We start from the raw sequence: 11,875 nt of genomic DNA, 5'->3' as shown, positions 1-11,875 counted from the left end.
CAGTGAAACATAAGATGTTACAGTTTTTAGTGTCCAGTTGGTAGGATAATCTTAATAGTAGGCCATCAATTTTATTTTGGAACGATTGCACGTTAGCCAGAACAAGAGACGTCATTGGGAGTTTACTCGCTGGCCTCCGGCTTCTCAGAAGAATCCCCGATCTGCGTCCCCTTTTCCGGCGTCTTTTCTTCACGCAAAAGGCGTGGATCTGGGCCTGTTCCAGTGAAAGCAGGATATCCTTCTCGTCGGACTCGTTAAAGGAAAAAGTTTCTTCCAGTCATCGGTGAGTAATCGCTTTTCTGATGTCCAGAAGTTATTTTCGGTCATAAGAGATGGTAGCAGCAACATTATGTACGCAAGTAAAAAAAGAAGTTACGCCAAAAACATTACAAAATTGTACAATTGTTTGGGAGAATGTAAAATGTCAGCCATATTCGTCGGCGCCATCTTCATTTAGCAGACAAGATTTGCTTAGAAATCTGTGGCATTATTTTATGAAGAATACAATTGAACATAGCTGAATAAAATAGAAAGGATATTTTCTCCAAATTATTTGAGGGAATGTGCACATGCGGCTCATCTTTGTTGAGCGGTTAACATAGAAACAGGTCCTCCTTTGTGTGGCCGCAAATCTCCCTAAAAAAGTCCATGCCTTTTGCGGCCAGTGGCCGTTATACCCTTGGGCTGAATATAATAATTATAATTCCCTTCTCCCGGCTGCGTTCTCTGAAGTACCTCTCACTCACATGGGTCTTTCTCACAGGCTACAAGTGAAGACAGACACATCAGGGATGCAAGGGCGTGCGTCCTTATTGAATTCCGAGGCTCATATTGAAGATGTTGGAAGAACTGTCCACATTTACTTTACATCAGACAACAAGATGAGTAGGCCTAATGAACAGCTATAGCACTAGCCTATGTCAATCTACTGTCCCCCATTGTACAAAAGTTGACCTATTCTGTTGTCCTTCTGTGCGAGAAAGAAATATTCCAAACATAGTCTGGGACAGTTGTGGGATGTAATAGATCCCAAATGAATATAACCACTAGCATCAAACAAAAACTTTTTAAAGCAATGAGGCTGATGCAACAGATCAGAATGTTTAACTTAAAATGTGATTCTTCAAATTATAAGCGCAGCAATGCATACACCGCAGTAGACTCTATGTGCAAATGTTCCAAAATGCAATCAATTAGCAAGAAAACACCATTCTCAAACATGACCGCAAATGCGATGATGCATGTAATGCTTTATTATATAGGTGCATTTTTATGGTGAAAATTATCTTCCCCAAACTTGAAACTTACGCACCGCCTACGTATACCAGTTAGGCTCTACACCGGTTGTTAAACAGCTTAATGTGCTTAATTTAAATATGTTATTTGGCCACTTTATTTGTGATACAAACCTTGTCAAAACATATTGGCATATGGGCTAGGCTACATGAGGTGCGCAATTATGATTTGAAAACGTTTCCCCAAAAAAGGCATGCTCTGTTTCTTGCCTTACTGCACAAGCTGAACATCATTAACAAGTGATAATACCTCATTCACAAGTGATAGGCTAATATTGTCACCCATCAAACTATTCTTGATTTAATCTTGTCTTTACATACACAGTACTAAGTAATATATGTGTGAAATGTGTTTTATCATGCACCTGTCTAGAGACAGGGGCAGGGGGGAAATATACATGTCACCTATACCCTTATATAGCGTTATATTCCCGTGGTTTATTTTCATGCCAGCTAGGTAGGCTATATTCCTGTTGTAAAGTGAAACAATGTGCTTAATATTAGGAAAGTTGAGAAATAAATATAGTAAGCCTAGCCTATAGAAAGCTGATGGGATCCGCCAGTGTGCTGGTAATATGGTCACCGTAACAGCCCTAGTTCAGGCTCCTTAGTTCCAGTGAAGGGAAATCTTAATGCTACAGCATGCTATTACATTCTAGAGGATTCTGTGCTTCCAACTTTGTGGCAACAGTTTGGGGAAGGCCCTTTCCTGTTTCAGCATGACAATGCCCTCCATGCCCAAAGCAAGGTCCATACAGAAATGGTACAGCTCTTTATGAGTCCCCTGTCAAATAAGACAAATATTGGCAAAAATGTTTTAATTGCCCTACCACTACGAACTCCACATCCATAAAATAAGTATGTTGCACACAAGGATGTTGCACACATACTAATGTCAGACATCAATGCAACGATATGAACGAAATGCAAACCAACTGATATCATGTGCACAATCGGAATGACATACAAACAGTGCAAATGCATATATCACTCTCCTTGAGACAATCCAGTAACACATGCTACTAACATCAACTGTAATGAGTAGGCTTACCTACTGGGAAAATGGAATCACCATAGAGTCGGAAAACGCGTCAAAACAGCATTAGCAACCACAAGTCACTCCCACGTTTCAACCCAACACAACACAGCCACAGAGGACAGTCCTCTATAGGCCTACCAGCCAATACAAAGTCATGTCTAACAGCATTTAGTGAAACTGAAAATGAAAAAAATGACGAAATATCTCTCTCTTAGTTCTTCTTCATTTTGGAATGAAATGAATTTGTTCATAATCAATCAGTCGATGAATTTATTAAGCCCTTTTACCATCAGCAGATGTCACAAAGTGCTATACAGAAACCCAGCCTAAAATGCCAAACAGCAAGAAATGCAGATGTAGAAGCACGGTGGCCAGGAAAAACTGCCTAGAAAGGCAGGAACCTAGGAAGAAACCTAGAGAGGAACTAGGCTCTGAGGGGTGGCCAGTGCTCTTCTGGCTGTGCCGGGTGGAAATTGTGCATGGCCAATAAGGCCATATTGTTCTTCAAGATGTTCAAACGTTCAAAGATGACCAGCAGGGTCATTCAGAGGTCGAGACAGCAGGTGCAGTAGAGAGAGAGAGAGTCAAAAACAGCAGGTCCTGGACAAGGTAGTACATCCGGTGAACAGGTCAGTGTTCAATAGCTGCAGGCAGAACAGTTGAAACTGGAATAGCAGCACGACCAGGTGGACTGGGGACAGCCAGGAGTCATCAGGCCAGGTAGTCCTGAAGCATGGTCCTAGGGCTCAGATCCTCCGGGAGTGGAGGGAGAGAGAGAGAGAGATAATTAAATCAATTCACACAGGACACCAGATAAGACAGAATAATCACAATAGATGTAACAGACTGACCCTAGCCCCCCGGCACATAGACTCTTGCAGCATAGATATTGGAGGCTGAGACGGGGGGTCCGGGATACACTCCGACGATACCCCGGACAGGGCCAACCAGGCAGGATATAACCCCACCCACTTTACCAAAGCACAGCCCCCACACCACTAGAGGGATATCAACAGATCACCAACTTAATACCCTGAAACAAGGCTGAGTATAGCCCATGAAGATCTTCTCCACCGCACAAGCCTGAGGGTACACAAAACCGGACAAGAAGATCACATCTGTGACTCAACCCACTCAAGTGACTCACCCCTCCTAGGGATGGCATGGAATAGCACTAGTAAGCCAGTGACTCAGCTCCCATAATAGGGTCAGAGGCAGAGAATTCCAGTGGAGAGAGGGGAGCCGGCCAGGCAGAGACAGCAAGGGCGATTCGTCACTCCAGTGCCTTGCCATTCACCTTCGCACCCCTGGGCCAGACAAAAAGGTTCAGATTTTTGCAATGTTACGAAGATGGAAAAAAACTGTTCTTGAAATATTCTACATATGTTCGTCAAAAGAAAGCTCGGGGTCTAGAGTAATGCCAAGGTCTTTCACAGTTTTATTTGAGACGACATATCCAACAGCACATCTCTTTGTTCTTGGGACCTAGAACTAGCATCTCTGTTTTGTCCGAGTTTAAAAGTAAAACATTTGCCACCATCCACTTCCTTATGTCTGAAACACAGGCTTCCAGGGTAGGCAATTTTGGGGCTTCACCATGTTTCATCGAAATGTACAGCTGTGTGTCATCCACATAGCAGTGAAAGTTGATATTGTGTTTCCGAATAACATCACCAAGAGGTAGAATATATAGTGAAAACAATAGTGGTCCTAAAACGGAACCTTGACGAACACCGGAATGTACAATTGATTTGTCAGAGGACAAACCATCCACAGAGATGAACTGATATCTATCCGACAGATAAGATGTAAACCAGGCCAGAATTTGTCCATGTTATCAATTAAGGTTTCCAATCTCTCCAAAAGAATGTGGTGATTGATGTCAAAAGCAGCTCTTAGGTCTAGGACCTACCACCTTCACGAATGCAGTCTCAGTGCAGTGATGGGGTCTAAAACCAGACTGAAGCGTTTCGTATACATTATTTGTCTTCATGAAGGCAGTGAGTTGCTGCGCAACAGCTTTTTCTAAAATATTTTAGAGGAAATGGAGATTCGTTATAGGCTGATAGTTCTTGACATTTTCCGGGTCAAAGTTTGGCTTTTTCAAGAGAGGCTTTATTACTGCCACTTTTACTGAGTTTGGTACACATCCAGTGTATAGGGAGCCATTTATTATGTTCAACATAGGAGGGCCAAGCACAGGAAGTAGCTTTTTCAGTAGTTTAGTTGGAATAGAGTCCAGTATACAGCATGAAGGTTTAGAGGCAAAGACTATTTCCATGAATGTGTCAAGAGATGTTGGATTCAAAAACGTGAGTGTCTCCATTGATCCTAGGTCCTGGCAGTTCTGGGCAGACTCAAGGCCAACTGAGTTTTGGAGAAATACGCAGATTTGAAGAGGAGTCTGTAATTTACTTTCTAATGACTGATCTTTTCACCGAAGAAGTTCATGAATTCATCACTGCTGAAGTGAAAGCCATCCTCTCTTGGGGAATGCTGCTTTTTAGTTAGCTTTGCGCCAGTATCAAAAATAAATTCTTATTCTCCTCAATTAGGTTGGAAAAATAGGATGATCGAGCAGCAATGAGGGCTCTTCGATATTGCATGGTACTGTCTTTCCAAGCTATTCAGAAGACTTCCAGTTTGGTGGAGCGCCATTTCCGTTCCAAATTTCTGGAGCAAATTTCTTGTGACAAATGTTTTTAGTTTTTAGGGGTGCATCTAGGGTATTACGCACGGTTAAATATAGATCCTCATTTAGGTGCTAAAATGATTTTTGTACTCCAACGTCCTTGGGTAGGTGGAGGGAGCCTGGAATGGCTTCTAGGAAGCTTTTGATGATCCCTGGTTGGGGTCTGAGCAGATTATTTGTTTTTGCGATTGCAAACACAATAAAATGGTGGTCCGATAGTCCAGGATTACAAGGAAAGACATTTAGAGCCACAATATTTTCTCCACAGGACAAAACTTAATCCAGGGTATGACGGTGGCACTGAGTATGTCCGGAGATATGTTTGAAACCTTTTGGAGTGGGTCTGTGGTCTTTTCCAGGTGAATATTAAAGTCACCAAAAATGTGAATATTATCTGCGATGACAACAAGGTCCGACAGGAATTCAGGGAACTCAGTGAGGAACACTGTATATGGCCCAGGTGTCCTGTAAACAGTAGCTATGTCACGGTTGTGTGGAGAGACGGACCAAGGCGCAGCGTGATTAAAGTTCAACATATTTATTTAAGCAAAACCTCCAAACAAAAAAAAACAGAGCATCCTGACCGGTTGCATCACCGGCTGGTATGGCAACTGCTCGGTATCTGACCGTAAGGCGCTACAGAGGGTAATGTGTATGGCCCAGTACATCACTGGGGCCAAGCTTCCTGCCATCCAGGACCTATACCATAGTGTCAGAGGAAGAGGAAGGAAAGCCAATAAAATTGTCAGAGACTCCAGTCACCCAAGTTATAGACTGTTTTCTCTGCTACCGCACGGTAAACAGCTTCTTCCCCCAAGCCATAAGACTGCTGAACAATTATTAAAATCGCCACCGGACAATTTACGTTGAACCCCCCTCCCTTTTGTACACTGCTGCTATTCGCTGTTTATTATCTATGCATAGTTACTTCACCCCCACCTACACGTACAAATTACCTCAACTAACCTGTACATTTACATTTACATTTAAGTCATTTAGCAGACGCTCTTATCCAGAGCGACTTACAAATTGGTGCATTCACCTTATGATATCCAGTGGAACAACCACTTTACAATAGTGCATCTAAATCTTTTAAGGGGGGGGGGGGGGGGGGGTTAGAAGGATTACTTTATCCTATCCTCGGTATTCCTTAAAGAGGTGGGGTTTCAGGTGTCTCCGGAAGGTGGTGATTGCCTCCGCTGACCTGGCGTCGTGAGGGAGTTTGTTCCACCATTGGGGTGCCAGAGCAGCTGTACCCCTGCACACTGACTCGGTACCGGTGCCCCCTGTATATAGCCTCGTTATTGTTATTGTGTTACTTTTTATTATTACTTTTTATTTTAGTCTACTTGGTAAATATTTTCTGAACTCTTCCTGAACTGCACTGTTGGGTTAAGGGCTTGTTAGTAAGCATTTTACGGTAAAGTCTACACTTGATGTATTTGGCGCATGTGACAAATAAAGTTTGATTTAGTTTGATCTTAAGTAGCCCTATTTTGAGATGTGAGATATTACAATCTCTTTCAATAATGACAGGAATGGAGGAGGTCTTTATTCCAGTGAGATTGCTAAGGCGAACACCGTCATGTTTAGTTTTACTCAACCTAGATCGAGGCAATAACACGGTCTCAATGCAATAGATGGTATAAGATACATATGAGATGAGTAATGTAAGATATGTAAACATTAACCTCTCTAGGTTATGTGGGACGGTAGCATCTCACCTCGTCAACAGCCAGTGAAACTGCAGGGCGCCAAATTCAAAACAACAGAAATCCCATAATTAAAATTTGTCAAACATACAAGTATTTTACACCATTTTAAAGATACACTTGTTGTAAATCCAGCCACAGTGTCCGATTTCAAAAAGGCTTTACAACGAAAGCACACCAAACGATTATGTTAGGTCAGAGCCAAGTCACAGAAAAACACAGCCATTTTTCAAGCCAAAGAGAGGAGTCACAAAAAGCAGAAATAGAGATAAAATTAATCACTAACCTTTGATGATCTTCATCAGATGACACTCAAAGGACTTCATGTTACACAATACATGTATGTTTTGTTCGGTAAAGTTCATATTTAAATCCAAAAATCTGAGAAGGTGGAAAGGCTTGGCCTCTGACTCTGACTCGTTGCTTAATGGGGAGAACCGGTTGAACGTTTCTGTCAGCTGACTGAGCAACACCGGTTGAGCATCCCGACAGCATTTATTTCCAGAAGCCTTGAGAAAATTGTCCGGCTGCTGGGACTGTGTGGGGGGATTTATACTGCTACCTGTACTAACTGGTGGCACAGACGCTGTTTCATCCTTTCCTACACTTAAATTGTCCTTGCCTGTTCTCCCGAGTGGCGCAGCTTTCTAAGGCACTGCATCACAGTGTTAGAGAAGTCACAACAGACCCGGGTTCGATCCAACCGGAGGGGCTTTACTTGGCTCATCGTGCTCTAGCGACTCCTTGTGGCGGGCGGGTGCCTGCAGGCTGACCTCGGTCGTCAGGTGAACGGTGTTTCCTCTGACACATTGGAGCGGTTGGCTTCCGGGTTAAGCGGACAGGTGTTAAGAAGCACGGTTAGGTAAGTCAGGTTTCAGAGGACACATGACTCGACCTTCGCCTCCCGAGCACGTTGATGAGTTGCTGCGATTGGGAGAAAAAGGGGTAAACATTTGGGAGAAAAAGGGGGTAAAATACAAAAATAAATAATAAATTGCTCTTGCCTAACGATTGCATCTGAAGCTGGGCTTGCAACATGGCTATAGTTCTCCTGTATAGTATGAGTACAGCGACTGCAATTAGATGGCATAGTGTTAATGTTACTATTTAGCTTTTTTCGGCTGGTGTCGGTCCTGTAGAATCATGTCCAGATAAAGTGTTCAGGGTGAAAAAGTTGAATGAAAAAAGTTGAGTGAAGAAAAAAAACTAAGACATTGGTAAATGTGTTAAATGCAGATTTTGATTAAACAATTATTAAAAGTAAAAACTGAAAAGTTTGGCAGGTAGCCAAGTAGCAACAAACAGCCCAGCAACACAGAGAGAAGTCCGTAAGTAACACTTGCAATTCCTCCAATCAGGCGTTAGGTGACTGTTCAACTATCGTCTTTTCTTTCTTTGAGTCAATTACACACCACATTTTATGTACTGCAGTGCTAGCTAGCTGTAGCTTATGCTTTCAGTACTAGATTCATTCTCTGATCCTTTGATTGGGTGGATAACATGTCAGTTCATGCTGCAAGAGCTCTGATAGGTCGGAGGATGTCCTCCAGAAGTTGTCATAATTACTCTGTAAGTCTGTGGAAGGGGGTGAGAACTATGAGCCCCCTAGATTTTGTATTGAAGTCAATATACCCAGAGGAGGACGGAAGCTAGCTGTCCTCCGGCTACACCATGTTGCTACCCTACAGAGTGCTGTTGAGGCTACTGTAGACCTTCATTTCAAAATAGTGTGTTTTAATAAATTACTTGGTAACATCTGATTATATTTAGTATAGTTTTACCTAAAAAGGATAACTTTTTTAAAGATTTTTTATTTTATTTGTATGAAATTCACTGAGGAAGATGGTCCTCCTCTTCCTCCTCTGAGGAGTCTCCACTGATGGATAGCTAAAGGCATCAAACAGAGCACATATTAGGCTACTAAATAAACGTCCTTACATTTAGAAGTATTTTCTTCTTGTTTTTCTAGCTGAGAAGTCCTTGATTACGTTGATAAAATCCAATCCACAAAGGATGTCCCTTTCATGGGATATCAGCATTAAGTGATTCAGTCTTTCCTGATGCGTTGATGATCAGTTTATTTTTCACCAAAGAAAGTTTTGAAAAAGACCACAATCCACTTGTGTTGATCACCAGCAAAGTTAAGAATATCCATAGTGCAATGTCAACATTGGGACATACGGACTGTAATTTAAAAAAAAGTTGTAGTAGTGCCCTTGCAGATGTGTTACCTTCCTCATTATGGATAATTTGATTACATTTAATTCAGTATTTATTTATTCATTTTGATGGTGGGGCCCCCTGCTCAGCTGGGGCCACTGGGTGTTAGGTCCATAACTGTTTAGTATTTACATGCTATCCCTTGGTCAGATCCTCCATCAATTTGGACTCTGATTTCACTGTTATGCAGATGACACACAAATCTCCACCCACACAAAACCCAACTTCAGTCTGCCATTTCCCTCTGCTGTTGACTGTCTCCGTGAAGTGAAAACAGATGAGCAATAACTTTTTAAAACAAAATGACGACAACACAGAGATCATGCTCATGGGCCCCAACTCCCTCATCAAGAAACTGGGTCAACTTAACATGACAATCGACAACTGCACCATCAACTTAAACTCCACAGTCAGGAACCTTGGTGTTACATTTCACCCCAATCTGTAATTTGAACCCCACATCCGGAACATCACCAAGTCAGCCTACTTCCACCTCAAAAAAATCTCACAACTCAGACCATTTTTCACTGACTCTACTGCTGAAACCCTCATTCACACCTTTGTTTTATCACACCTGGACTACTGCAACAACATTCTCCACAGACTCCCCACCAAAACACTGGACAGAGTTTAACATATTCAAAATTCAGCTGCACAAGTCCTCACACAGACCAGACCTTGGGACCCCACCACCCCCACCCTCATAAAACTCCACAGGCTCCCAGTTCAATGCAGCATCATCTTAAAATTGCTCATGCTCACCAACAAAGCACTCAATGGGCTGGTGCCCACATACCTTACAGACCTCCTGAATCCCCACACTCCCACCTGTTCACTGTGCTCCTTTGACACTGGCTTCATCATCATCCCTCCACCAGGCTGTGCTCCATGGGAGACCGTGCTTTTAGCAGTGTAGCCCCCCAACTCTTGAACTCTCTTCCTCTCGATCTCAGAACCTCACAATCTATACAGATATTAAAGACACACCAAACTAAAGACACACCTCTTCACATAGGCTTACCCAGTTTCTCTGTTGTCTTGTATTTTATCCTTATGTTTAGTATACTTTTATACAGTATACTTACTTATTTTAATGTGTGATTGTATTAATTTTTTATCTTGCTGATTGTCTTGTGTATGTAAAGTGTCTTTAAAGGTGCTTAAAATAAAATGTATTATTACTAGTAGTAGTTCTGCAAGACCATTGTGACCAATTGAATTTCAATTTCATATGCCGGGTCATGACGGTCCCCTGGTGACAAAATTATGGACTGTAGGTAATGGTTTTCTATGGAAGACGGGCCTTGTTCTCTGTGGGACCAAGTTTTCACTGTCAATAATTCATTTTACATGGTTAGGAGTAGGCTTGCATTCATCTAGCATCTGCTGAACGATCCCATATGTGAATTGTGTTTCTAGCCTCAACCGTTCTACCGATGTCACTCAAAATCCCGTGAACTCTAGGTCAGGCTTCAAGTGAGGCCTAACTTTCTGCCATTGTTATTTGGATTAAGGTTAGGGTTATGCCTTGGGTTGAGTCCCTAACCCAGTTTATCTAAACTCTCCCCGAACCCTGACCCTAACCTTAATCTCAAGGGGGTTCTTGCCCAAACTTAACCACTGCCCCCCTCCTCTATTCAGGGTTTAGGCCTGGTGGCCCCTCTGGTACATTTAATATTTTTATTTTCTATTTAACTAGGCAAGTCAGATAAGAAGAAATTCTTATTTACAATGACGGCCTACCAAAAGGCCTCCTGCGGGACGGGGGCTGGGATTTAAAAAAAAATATATATACTATACGATATATTCGGCTTGTCACTCTAGGGGCTTATATGCGTGGGCCTGTCTCCTTGGCTCGCCAGTCGTGTAGCGGTGTGCATCCTCCCAGGGGTTCATGACTTGTCTCTGGCACTTAGAGCTCTGTCCTTGTACCTAAACCGGACAGACAGGGAGACAGGCAGGCAAGTAGGCAGAGTATAACCTTAATCCCCCTAACCCTAGCTTCATGTCCACATCCCGGCTCAATCCTAACCCTAGCCATAACCCTAACCCTAGCTTCATGTCCACATCCCGGCTCAATCCTAACCCTAGCCATAACCCTAACCCTAACCCTAGCTTCATGTCCACATCCCGGCTCAATCCTAACCCTAACCCTAGCTTCATGTCCACATCCCGGCTCAATCCTAACCCTAGCCATAACCCTAACCCTAACTCTAGCTTCGTCTCCACATCTTGGCTAAACCCTAAATATAGCCTTAGGATAAGGGTTAGGGTCAAGGTTGGAGTTACGGTTGAGCCGGGATGTGGACAAGAAGTTAGGTTTAGAGTAATGGCTAGGGTTAGGGTTGAGCCAAGATGTGGAGTTAAAGTGAGAGTTAGGTTTAGGGTTAAGGGTTAGGGTTAGGTCAACCCTGTGACACTAATCTTTTCCCATTGACTGCAATGTATTGACATAAAAGTAAATCGGTTGATACTTTTCTTTTCCCATTTACTGCAATGTCAATGGCATGCATGTCAATCTCTCCTGGCACAAAGTTGAGGAGAGATTGACTGCATCACTATTGGTCTTTGTACCAGGTGTTGAAGGTACCGAACTGTCAGTTCAAGCAGTTGGCACACAGATCAGACGCTCATCGGTACCACACAAGACATGCAACCAGAGGTCTCTTCACAGTCCTCAGGTACAGAACAGACACTGGGAAACGCACAGTATTAAATAGAGCCATGATTACATAGAACTCTCTGCCACCCCAGGTAACTCAAGTTAGCAATATAACAAGATACAAAAAACTGATAAAAGAACACCTTACAGCATGACGTGGACTGCGAAGAGACACACAGACAGTTTTATGTATTTTAAATAGCATTTTGCATTGTAATATGTTAGTGATACTTGGTTGGGATACAACTGTGATAT

The sequence above is a fragment of the Salvelinus namaycush genome, chromosome 31 (genome assembly GCF_016432855.1).
Source record: "Salvelinus namaycush isolate Seneca chromosome 31, SaNama_1.0, whole genome shotgun sequence".
Classification (NCBI taxonomy): domain Eukaryota; kingdom Metazoa; phylum Chordata; class Actinopteri; order Salmoniformes; family Salmonidae; genus Salvelinus; species Salvelinus namaycush.
Note: the sequence above shows the minus strand (reverse complement) of the source record.